The sequence below is a fragment of the Piliocolobus tephrosceles genome, chromosome 12, assembly GCF_002776525.5.
Source record: "Piliocolobus tephrosceles isolate RC106 chromosome 12, ASM277652v3, whole genome shotgun sequence".
Classification (NCBI taxonomy): Eukaryota; Metazoa; Chordata; class Mammalia; order Primates; family Cercopithecidae; genus Piliocolobus; species Piliocolobus tephrosceles.
In genome coordinates this window covers 88,661,177-88,671,857 of record NC_045445.1, presented here as the reverse complement: position 1 = coordinate 88,671,857, position 10,681 = coordinate 88,661,177, and the positions used below count along the sequence as shown (strand labels likewise).

General features: G+C 51.8%; 1 protein-coding gene across 1 annotated transcript in view; it reads right to left on the bottom strand.

The window, feature by feature from the left end:
- AMER1 (APC membrane recruitment protein 1) overlaps nucleotides 1-10,423 on the bottom strand; it is a 16,661-nt gene extending 6,238 nt beyond the window's left edge. The window contains exon 1 of the mRNA XM_023198458.2: nucleotides 10,246-10,423. The gene's annotated coding sequence lies outside the window, so the exon portion shown is untranslated. The remainder of the gene's footprint in view (nucleotides 1-10,245) is intronic.
- Between the last annotated feature and the right edge of the window lie 258 nt (nucleotides 10,424-10,681).

The window sequence follows — 10,681 nt, the reverse complement described above, 5'->3', positions numbered from 1 at the left end:
TCCCCTTTCCTGCCACAGGGAGCTGCAGTTTGTTGTGGAAGGAGCCATGGACCACAGGGCTGGGGTCTAGGCCATGTCAGCCTCCCATCTGCCAAGGGACCCTGAATGTGCCAATGTAGCCTGCTGAAACTCAGGTACTTGTGAGCTATTTTGGGATCAAAACAGCTCCCCTACCTATCCTTCTACCTGCCCACTACAGTGGTGTGACGATTTGATGTGATAATAGGCACAAAAAAAGCACTTTATAAACTGTATAGTACAGTGCAAATGAGAAAGACTGTCATTACTGTTATTATTACTCCTTCTAGGTCAGATCCCAGTTTCTTAGGAAGCAACTGACCATGTGTTAAAGGCTGTTCATTTGGGAAAGCTATTCACTCACTGTGGGAAGCTCAGGGACTTGCTGCCTTGGTCCACGCTGAGAGGGAGACAGATACGAGGGGATTTTAAAGAGGTGGGTGTATCTACACAAACTCCTCTGCTAAGAGGTTTGAAAAGTCCTCTGTGTGTGTTGTGGGAGATAGATGAATTAGGCAGGGTGTCCCTGGGATGGAGTTTCTTTCCCTCCAGTTCAGGCCCTTCTCCTAACCAAGTCCAGGGTCATCTTTGCTGGCAGGTACCAGCCTTAAACTGGTACTCTGCATTCTCTCTCCCAGAGCCATGTACCCCTATAGCCATTCACAGTGTCTCTGCCTATGTTACCCAGAACACTGGGAAGGAAGGTAGCAGGGTCACCCATAGCTGGTAGCTCCCTAGCCTAGCCCCACCTAGCTACCTCTGCCCTAGGCCTCTTCTCCATACTCTTTGCTATCCAAACAGGTGCCAAAGCTATCCTTCCTCAATGGGTTATGCTGCCTTTACTTAGGACCACAGGAGTTCACCAGGAGAGTCAGGTGGGGCAGAAAGCAAAGGAAACAGCAAAGGACAGACTCTGCAGATCCCCTAGGCTGGGACTGGTTTTCCCTGGGGGTCCTGCCAAGAAAGTGACACTGCCAAATGCAGGGCCCCATAACCCTCATGCTCCTTAACCAGTGTGGCTGAGTTTCAAGTGGGTTGGGGGTTAAGAGAACCCTCCCAAGCCACTCTGTGGTCCCTTGCAGGGGCTGCCTGCTGCAGTTGCTGCTATCATGGCAGAAAGCAGACTGTGGTAGAAAGTGCTGGGGCCATTCCAGCTCCCTGAGCCAGATTTAGGCCATTCTGGGGCCAGTGGAAGGCTGGCTACAAAGGAAGAGCTTCTTCCTTCTCCTCTCCACTTAAAACATAGGCAGGAGGCCAACCACATACCCGCCCTAGAGACCCTTCTCAAGGAGAAGGGACAGCTGCAACATGAGCCTTGCACATTCTGCTCCAAATCAGCTTCCTGGGGCCAGCTTGGCCAACTTAGAGAGGGCTGAATTGGGGGAAGAAACAGAAGCATGTGGATTTATGCAGTAGCTCCAGAGACATGGCCTTGACTAGCCATAGTTCCTCAGGCCTGTTCCAAGCAGTCTTCCTGAAAGCAAGCCCACTTCAGGCCCACCTGCCCTTCTGTATGTTGGGGAGGGTTGGTTAAAGAAAAAATGGTGAGGATGGCCCTCCAGAGAGCTGGCCAGTTTTGCGCTAGAATTAACTCTGCCCAGCTAGGGGAAATCCAGGAAGTTTTTTTCCCATGTTTATGCCTCAGTTTCCTTAACTGCAAGATGAGGCCATTGAGAGTACCTACCTCTTAAGGCTATTGTAATAAGTAAAACCAATCCACATAATGTACCAAATCAAGTGCATTACATAGCAGAAGCTCAAAACGTTATAGTAACTAACTTTTATTCATATTTTATTCAAATGATGGTAGAACAATTTCTAGAAGTAAAATCATCTCAGTCAGGTTCAGTAGGGTGCTCCCTCAGGCTCTGTGGGTAAGTCACCAAACCTCCTTGGGGCTCAGTTTCCCCAAATGGCAAATGGTAAATGAGGATAACTGTATGGTCATGTCATAGGAGGCTTTACTTGCTCATTTAGCCAACTTTCGATATTCAGGAACCTAAAAGAGTCAGCTAGCTACTGGCTAGCAGCCCAGGATTATGTGGGACTTTCAACTAGCCAGGTTCTCTAGCCCAGGTCAAACTCAGCTAAAAGTACCAACATCAAAGGAAATGCAAATCAACAGATATTCTTCACACTCAGGGTATTTACCACTTTATAAAGCACTTCCTACTCCCACACCCCCCATTTGCCCTCCTCAACCACCCCATTAATCAGGCCTGGTGGGGGATGGCAACTCCTTGTCACAGAGAAGGAAACTGTGCCTAGACTTGGGAAAAGACTTGTCCAAGGTCACATAGTGAAATGGTGACAGAGCCACACTAGCTCCCAGGACTGTTGAGTCTCAATTTCATGCCATTCTGCTGCACTGTGCAGGCCACCAATCAAAGGAGGAAGACTGAGCGAGAGAACTGCAAAGGTTCCCCTCACACCAGTAAGAACTATAATCTCCCACTCCCATCCCACCTCTGTCCCAGCCCTGCTAAGCCTTCTTTGCCACATTTCCAGTCCTCACTGGTTGCCACTGTTTGGATCCTACCAAACACATTCCAGAAAGCCTGGTGACATCAGAATCTAGGGGCCAACAACCCAGCCTGTGGCTGCTCTCCTCATCAGCAACCCTACTACCACTCCTCTCAAACTACAGGACATGTAACTCTACTCCCCTTTTCCTTAAGAGATAGGTTTGAGTGGCCCAAAAACCAGAAACCTGCCAACATGGACAAAGATGCAGAATTTGAGCTATTTAAAGAAAATGACTTATCAGATCATCTAGAACTTGAATGATCCATTACTAACAACCATAGCCAAGTACTGCTCTCAAAGCTATTTGGTCAGAGCCTGAAGGAAGGGCTGCTTGGCTTGGTACCCTCTGATGGAGTTGCAGAGGCAGATGGCAGAGCCCCCTCAGCTACCCCTTCATTCACTCCTCCCCTACTTTGCAGCCTTCCTGCTGAGGGGCACCTCCTGCCCAGGGGGCATCTCACCAACTCCAGATTCAGCAAGACCCCAAACTGGGACTTCTCTCTCCTGTCCCTATTCCCCCACCAGCCCCCCTCAACTGACTTGTTCACATACTGAGCTTTGTGTAATTCATCCTGACAGGCTTTGGTCTGTTCATTCATCTCTCTCAAATGGACCCTCCTTCATCTTACAGTCACTACATCTAGCACATAGCAAGAGCTCAAACAATGCTGATTCAACTGAATTCTAATTCAGCTGAAGTTTCTTGGTCCAGAACTGGAATGCCAGTCTCACCTTCTATAGGCTGTGTGGTTTGAGAAAGTGACCTAACCTCTCTGACACTCAAATGCCTTATCGGCATAATGAAGAAAATGCTATGAACCATGCAGGATTGTGGTAAGGATTAGAGATGACCAATGTAAAAGCAAACTGGTAACTACATACTAAGCAGATATTCAATAAAGGGCTCTTGTGATGAGGCCACTTGCAGGCACCTTTTCCCCTCCAGTTCCTCAATTGCCACCCCACATTCTCCGAAGATGACACAAGCCTCTTAGCTGAGCTCCCTCTAGTCCCTCCCTGTCGTAACACCCCTTGGCTCCCCTCTCCCATCTCATTCATCCTGTACATTGTTGCCAGGTTTATTTTCTTACAACTCCTATTTCAGCACATCACTCCTCCACTTACCAAATTATTCTGCACTGCCTATAGGATAAGGGCCAAACCCCTATGTCTGACGTTCAAGGCTTGCTCTCCCTGAGTGCCCCTTGGAAGTTTCTCAGCCTTGTTTCTCTGCCTCTTGGCCCCAGCCCCAAATATACAGAGGTTTGCCCAGTCTGGGAGATGTGGTCACCCAAATACCACCTCTCCCTAGAAATGGGCTTTCCTGGTGAGTCCTCTCAGTGCCCCAGGTTTGTCCTCAGGCTCTTGAGGTCCCCTCCCTGCCCAGCTTGCCTTGAATGATAGGGGCTTTGGGAGCCACTTACTTGCCACTCCCATCTCAGGCTCCCAAACTTTCTTAGAGAGAAGTGTATCTGAAGTGGGTACCATGCCTGCCTGCATAGGCTTCCACTAAGTCAGTACTAGCCCAGCTAGAGTGAGATCAGACAGGCACCAACCCTTCCCCAACCCCCGTTCAAATGAAGAACAGGAGAGGAGTTAACTCCAGAGAAACAGATGTGACAGAGCAGCCAAGGAAAGCCTACAGAGGAGCAGCTGGGTCAAGTGAACAACAGATACCGCTGACTTTCCTATGTGTCCACTCCCTTCTACTAACCATGCCCTGTATGAGAGGCCAAGTGAGGAAACAGGCTTGGGAGGTGACTAGGAGAGTGTAATTTGAGGAAGAACTCTGGAACTGAATTGGGGACCAGGAGCTTTGGACTTCTGAGTAAACTTGAGCAAATCCTTTCCCTGTTCTGGACCTCAGTTTCTTCATCTAGAAATGGGAGACTGGACCAGGCAGTCTGCTTGCTCCAGGTTGCTCTGAGAGGCTGGGGGAGGAGTGGTCCTGTGCCCAGTTTTCTAATGGCTGCTGAGTCAGAAGGCATAGCAGGGGGCACTGGATTGGCTTTGGGGGTCCTCGGTCTTACTGGTAGGCCTGGTTACCTAGCTGGTTGGACCTAGTTCACCACTTCAGGACAGAGGTGCACTGTGGCCCAGCCTCACTCCTTGCACCACCCCTCAACATTTTGCTCTTTCTTTTTTTTTTTTTTTTTTTTTTGAGATGGAGTCTCGCTCCATTCTCCTGCCTCAGCCTCCTGAGTAGCTGGGACTACAGGCGCCCGCCACCTCGCCCGGCTAGTTTTTTTTGTATTTTTAATAGAGACGGGGTTTCACCGTCTTAGCCAGGATGGTCTCGATCTCCTGACCTCGTGATCCGCCCGTCTCGGCCTCCCAAAGTGCTGGGATTACGGGCTTGAGCCACCGCGCCCGGACGACATTTTGCTCTTTCAAAATGCACTGAGTCTGGCCTGTGAATATTTCCAACATATCCAGAAAGGAGGGGGCCCAGAACTTGATCATGCCGTTCCTCATTCCCCTGAAAAGAGCCACAGCCCCCAGCAAGAAGGACTGAGCAGATGGAGAGGGAGGCTTGAGGCATGCTCACTAGGGATGGAGGGTTAGTATCCACTTGGAAGCCCAGCAGGGGGAAAAACTGTAGGAGATGAAACTTGGGAGCTTCATAAGGGGAACCTTTCACTCGTTTCATGTCTTTTTTGCCTCTTGGTCTTGGTCTGCAGCTTTGCCAGGACTGAATATTTCAAAAGGAGAGGAGGTAGTTGGAAGAATTTGGCAGTCTAATGATCCCCTCCTAGTATAGTGGAAGTGTTAAAAATTCCTTAAGGGCCAGGCATGGTGGCTCACACCTGCAATTCCGGCACTTTGGGAGGCCTAGCCAGGTGGATCACTTAACCCCAGGAGTTCGAAACCATCCCTAGCAACATGGCAAAACCTCATCTCTACAAAAAATACAAAAAATTAACCGGGTGTGGTGGTATGTACCTGTAGTCCCAGCTACATGGAAGGCTGAGGCAGGAGGATCTCTTGGGCTCGAGACATCAAGGCTGCAATGAGCCATGGCCACGCCACTGCACTCCAGACTGGGCCACAGAGCAAGACCATGTCCCAAAGAAACAAAATTCCCTCAAGAACTGTTACATCTCCACTCGTAGATAGTGTGTATGGGAGAAACAACCCTGCTCTAGCAGTGAAATCTCTATTTCAAAATGCAGATCAAAGGGTCACAAAGGCCACTGCAGCACCAGTATGCCTGCCTATGACCACACAAAGTCCCTCAGGTCATTTCTCCATTGTTCATATTTTCTCCTGATTCCAAAAGGGGAGGTGGAGGGAGCAACGTACTCTTACTGGGCTAGCATCTGTACCTCTGTAGTGGTTCTGATTTCCCTGCCTGCCTTTGCTAGAAATACACTTATACATGAACAGTTTTGAAAAATAAGACAAAGCAGAGGAGACGGAAGACTCTGAGATTATTTAATTCAGAGTACAGAAGTTGGGGATGGAGAGAGAGTTTAATGCCTATGAAATCTCCAATAGATTGTTAAGCAGAAGAGCAATGGAGGCCAGCTATTCGCAGCTCCTTCCCCCAACACACACACACACACACACACACACACACACACACATATGCAAGGTTTAACTACAGCATGACAGGCTCAGATTAGCCCTGAGAAAGAACTGGGCAATGAGGCAGGTGACCCAGGAATCAGTGACACAGAAAGGCTATGAAATATTGCCTCAGGGGCTTAACCCTTTATCACCCACACTGTATCTTCCCAGACAGGATTCAGGCAGGGAAACTGAAATAACGTTGGACATTCTTCTAGCCTCAGATAGCCTATCTGTTAAGCAAGGGGGCTGGAAATCCCTTCTCCCTCTTGGTTCTACCTGCCAGGCTTGCTGCTGTTTCCTAGTGGAGCAGGGTTGTTTCTCCCACACACACTATCTACGAGTGGAGATGTAACAGTTCTTGAGGGAATTTTGTTTCTTTGAGACATGGTCTTGCTCTGCTGCCCAATCCGGAGTGCAGTGGCATGACCATGGCTCATTGCAGCCTTGATGTCTCGGGCCCAAGAGAGCCTCCTGCCTCAGCCTTCCATGTAGCTGGGACTATAGGTGCACACCACCACACCCGGTTAATTTTTTGTATTTTTTGTAGAGATGAGGTTTTGCCACGTTGCCAGGGCTGGTCTCGAACTCCTGGGGTCAAGTGATCCATCTGGCTAGGCCTCCCAAAGTACTGGAATTGCAAGTGTGAGCCACCATGCCTGGCCCTTAAGGAATTTTTAATACCTCCACTATACTAGGAGGGGATCATTAGACTGCCAAATTCTTCCAACTACCTCCTCTCCTTTTGAAATGTTCAGTCCTGGCAGAGCTGTAGACCAACACCAAGAGGCAAAAGAGTCATGAAATGAGTGAAAGGTTCCCCTTATGAAGCTCCCAAGTTAACTCAGTCCCCGTTTCCTCTTAGGGAGTGAGGGAGGTAAGATGAGGGAGATGGTTAATGAAATCTGCATTGATTGGAAGCTGCTGGTTCCATGGGACACAGTGGAAAGAGCCACTGTACAGGAAGCAGGAGCCTACCCTTAAATAGCTGTGTGATCTTAAGCAAGCCCCTGATGCTTTCCAAGGTTCAGGATTCTCATCTGTAAGCATAGCAGTTCAAACTGGTGCTCCCCAAGGACTGCCCATCTTAGAGGAAGGTGTTCAGCAGAGGCCTGGGGAATACTTCTCCGCCCCAACCATGTTGGTATTTTGGCCCCACTTCCCATCTCTTCCTGCCCTTTCCCCTGCAATGCCAAAGGGAGGCTGACATAGTAAAACTTTCCTTTGGAGGTAGGCTGCCCACAGCTCTACTTCCAGATCCAAAGGTGGCCTCTTAACTGGCTGACTTTGCAGCATGCTTCTGATCCCTTTCTAAGACCCCATTCTAACACTCATTCAAAAACCTTGTTTGTATTACAGCATGTTTATATACAAAAATAGCAACTCCCTGCCAATTCCCTACTCTTTGATTCCCCCTTCCCCTAAAAGGATCAGATTCCCATTCCACAGCCTGTCATCTGGGAAACCCCATCACTGAGCCTCAACCTCTTCTCTACCTCTGAGCCACACCATCTCAACCAGAATAGACTCATTCACTCCCCTCACCCTGCCTGTCAATCACTTTCTCTTCTCCCATTCCTGGGTCTGCTTACCCTTTGCCTACCAAACCCCTCTACTTTCTGGCAGCTTCCAAGGATGATCCCCCTGCTTATACAGATCTTTCATCTCTCTTCACATAGTTTGTCTCTAGGCTCATGAATCAGCAACCAAAGATATGCATGGTCTGGGATCTGAGCATTCCAAATCCTGAGCCTGTTGTTGGGGGAGGATATATCATTATTTTTTTTCTTGTAGTTGCAATCATCCCCCTTCTAATCCATCCTCATTCGGCACACTCAATACAATACATATCTGAGCCTTGAGTACCATTTCTCTAGTCACTTTCATATGAATTAGGACAAGCACAAGTTGGAAAGGTAAAGGTCTACTCGAAAACTCTACAAAGAAAGCAAGTTCTTCCGGAACAATCGTTAACTGCTCTGCACTGCTTGGCTTTGAGAGGGTTGTGGCTGAGGTCCAGGTTTTATTTACTCCTCCAAAGGGTTCTGAGAGAACCCAGACATCCATGATATCAGACAAAACAGAGGCAGGCCAACTTAATTATAGTCTGCATCCTATTATAATGTAAGCCTGAATATGCCCAGGAGAAGTAGGCAGCCCTGGAGGAGTTCCAAGAAGAAAGAAGTCATCATGGGTGGGCAAGAGCCAGGCAGGAAAGGCACCAAGGAAAAGGTAGGCCCAGAACTGAGGTCTGAGAAGGAAGAAGATTTGGACAGGTGTAGGCTGAGTGGGTTTGGGTGTGGGCAAGGGAGTTACATAGGGCAGATACATTAGGTGCCTGTTGGCCTGAGACAAGGCAGAGGGCAGGTGCAGCCCTGGGCTAGAGATGCCCAGCCGCAAGTAGAGGTTTGTGTTGGGGCCTAATCAAGGTGGGAGGAGGTGACTGTAGTGTGATATCTGTGGTCCTGGCTCCTGTCATAAAGATCCAGAGCTAACCTTCCTCCAAGTGAGGAATTTACTGGCTCTCATTGCCCCTCCTCAAAGTGCCCAAGCTTTGCTTGGGCCCTGCAGCCCACAGGACTCTCCACACCAGAGATTAATCAAAGGTCCAAGAAGAGCCTACCAAGTCCCTCAGTGGCTTCCTCTGTCCTATTCCTCAAAAAGGCCTAGAGAGCCCACTGCCAGAGGCGCACCGTGGTGCAGTGACTGTGCAGTGGGTGGGGCCGAATGAGGGGAACCGCACTGGGGGAGGGGGTTCTGCTGGAATCCTGGTGGGGCAGGCAGTCCAACAGTGCAGTGCCCTCCGCCTTGCCCATGCCCACGCCGCTGCAGCAGGTAGGCAAGCAGAGCCGCAGAGGGAGGTATCTGTGTGTTGAACAAGGCTCGCCTTGACCCCGTGGCCCTTGCCAAGAGGAGCCTGGCCAAACGGAGACCAGCTCTGAGGGACCAGTCCAGCTGCCGCCTAGGCGCTTGGGCTGTGACGCATGTAGCGGGCGCAGCCCCTCACCACTGGGGGAGCCAAGCAAAGTCCAGCGTTCAGGCGGTCACCAGTGTCAGAAGTGTCTCCAGCAGACAATGACAGTGGCCTAGAGGGCTGGGTATGTTAAGTAACTGCGAAGTTGGAGGGCTTGGCCACCTCGATAGCTCTCCTGTACAGAGATTGTATGATATGTTCCGTACTACAATGAGGGCTCCTTCGGCCTCAGGCAAGGAAATGTCCCCCAAACACCGTGCCTATCGCTATTTTTAAACGGGAGACTGGAGAGAAAAACGCGGCCAGTATCCTCCAAGGGAAAAGGAGGTGAGGCGAGGCGGGAGACAAAGCGGCCTTGCAGCTCTAACTCAAGGACTAGCTTGCACCGCTGCTCTAACCCAAGGACCAGCAAGAGCCCGGCTGCCAGCCAGCCTGCCCGACCGCGGGGGCGGGCGCCAGATGCGCCGGGAGGCCCAGGAGGAGGGGCGCGGCTAGTTGGGGCCGCAAGGCCAAGGTTCTGAAGGGAAGTGTGCGACTGAGCTCAGCCCACAGGCCCAACTGAGCTCCTCTGGAGAGGGGGCAGTCTGTGGATGTCCTAATCCACGCCAAAGCCGGTTTCCGTCGGGCCCAAGCCAGCACGCCAGCTTGAGTCCGCAGAAAGGGGGGAGAGGCTGGAGATGCACAGGGGAGGGGAGGGGCGGCAGCCAGGCAGCCGGGGTGAGGGGTGAGCGGTACCCGCGTTACACAGCTGTTTCAGCAAATGTGCTACAACAAAGCTGCAGAGCTCCCGGCCTACAAATGCATGGCTTGGGGTGCTGGCTGGCGGCGCCCTTCCCGGGACTGTGCCGCAGCACGTGCGGGCCCATCCCCGCCCCCCCGAAAGCCGGGAGGCATGGCCCAGGCTAGCCTGCCTTCCTACCCTCCCTCCCCAACCTCCCCCCGCTCCCCAGCCGTGGTCGCTTGTGCCCAGGGTACTCAAGGCCGCTCGGCCTCTCCACCGCACACTCCGCAAAGCGGGTTCCAAAGGAGAGGGGCGAGCGACCAGGACTCCGACCCGCCCAGTCCTTAGCGCCCTTCTCCAGTTCGTAGGAGCAGAGCACGCGGGAAAGCACCAGACCGCGGGCAGGCGGAGGCTCCTGGCTGTACGCAACGCTTACCCGGCCGGGTCAGGTTCCTAGCCCGGTTATTGTCCGCTGAGCCGCCCTGGGCCGGGCTGCAGCCTCGGCTGCCGCGGCTGAGAGCGCCGCCACCGCAGCTGCTGCTGCCGCCGCCGCCGCGGCTCCAGTCACCTCCAGCACTGACTCCCCTTCCCCAGGCTTTGGGTAGCTCCCCCATACCCCCTCCCCCAGTACTCCAAGGCCACCGGGTGGGGCAGCTGCGTCTTGATTGGCAGGCGTATGGTCCAATCGCTATGGTGGGAAGGCGTGCCCCGGCCCGCCCACTGTTTTCCTTGGTGCGTTTCTCTTTAAATGCAAATAAGTGCAGGCGTGGTGTTGGCAGGGGGCGGAGAGGGTGCGGAACCACTGGCTGGGGCTCCCCACTCCCGCCCCCTCGCCGGGCTGGTAGTGGCGTGGCTGCACCGTGGCTTCAAGG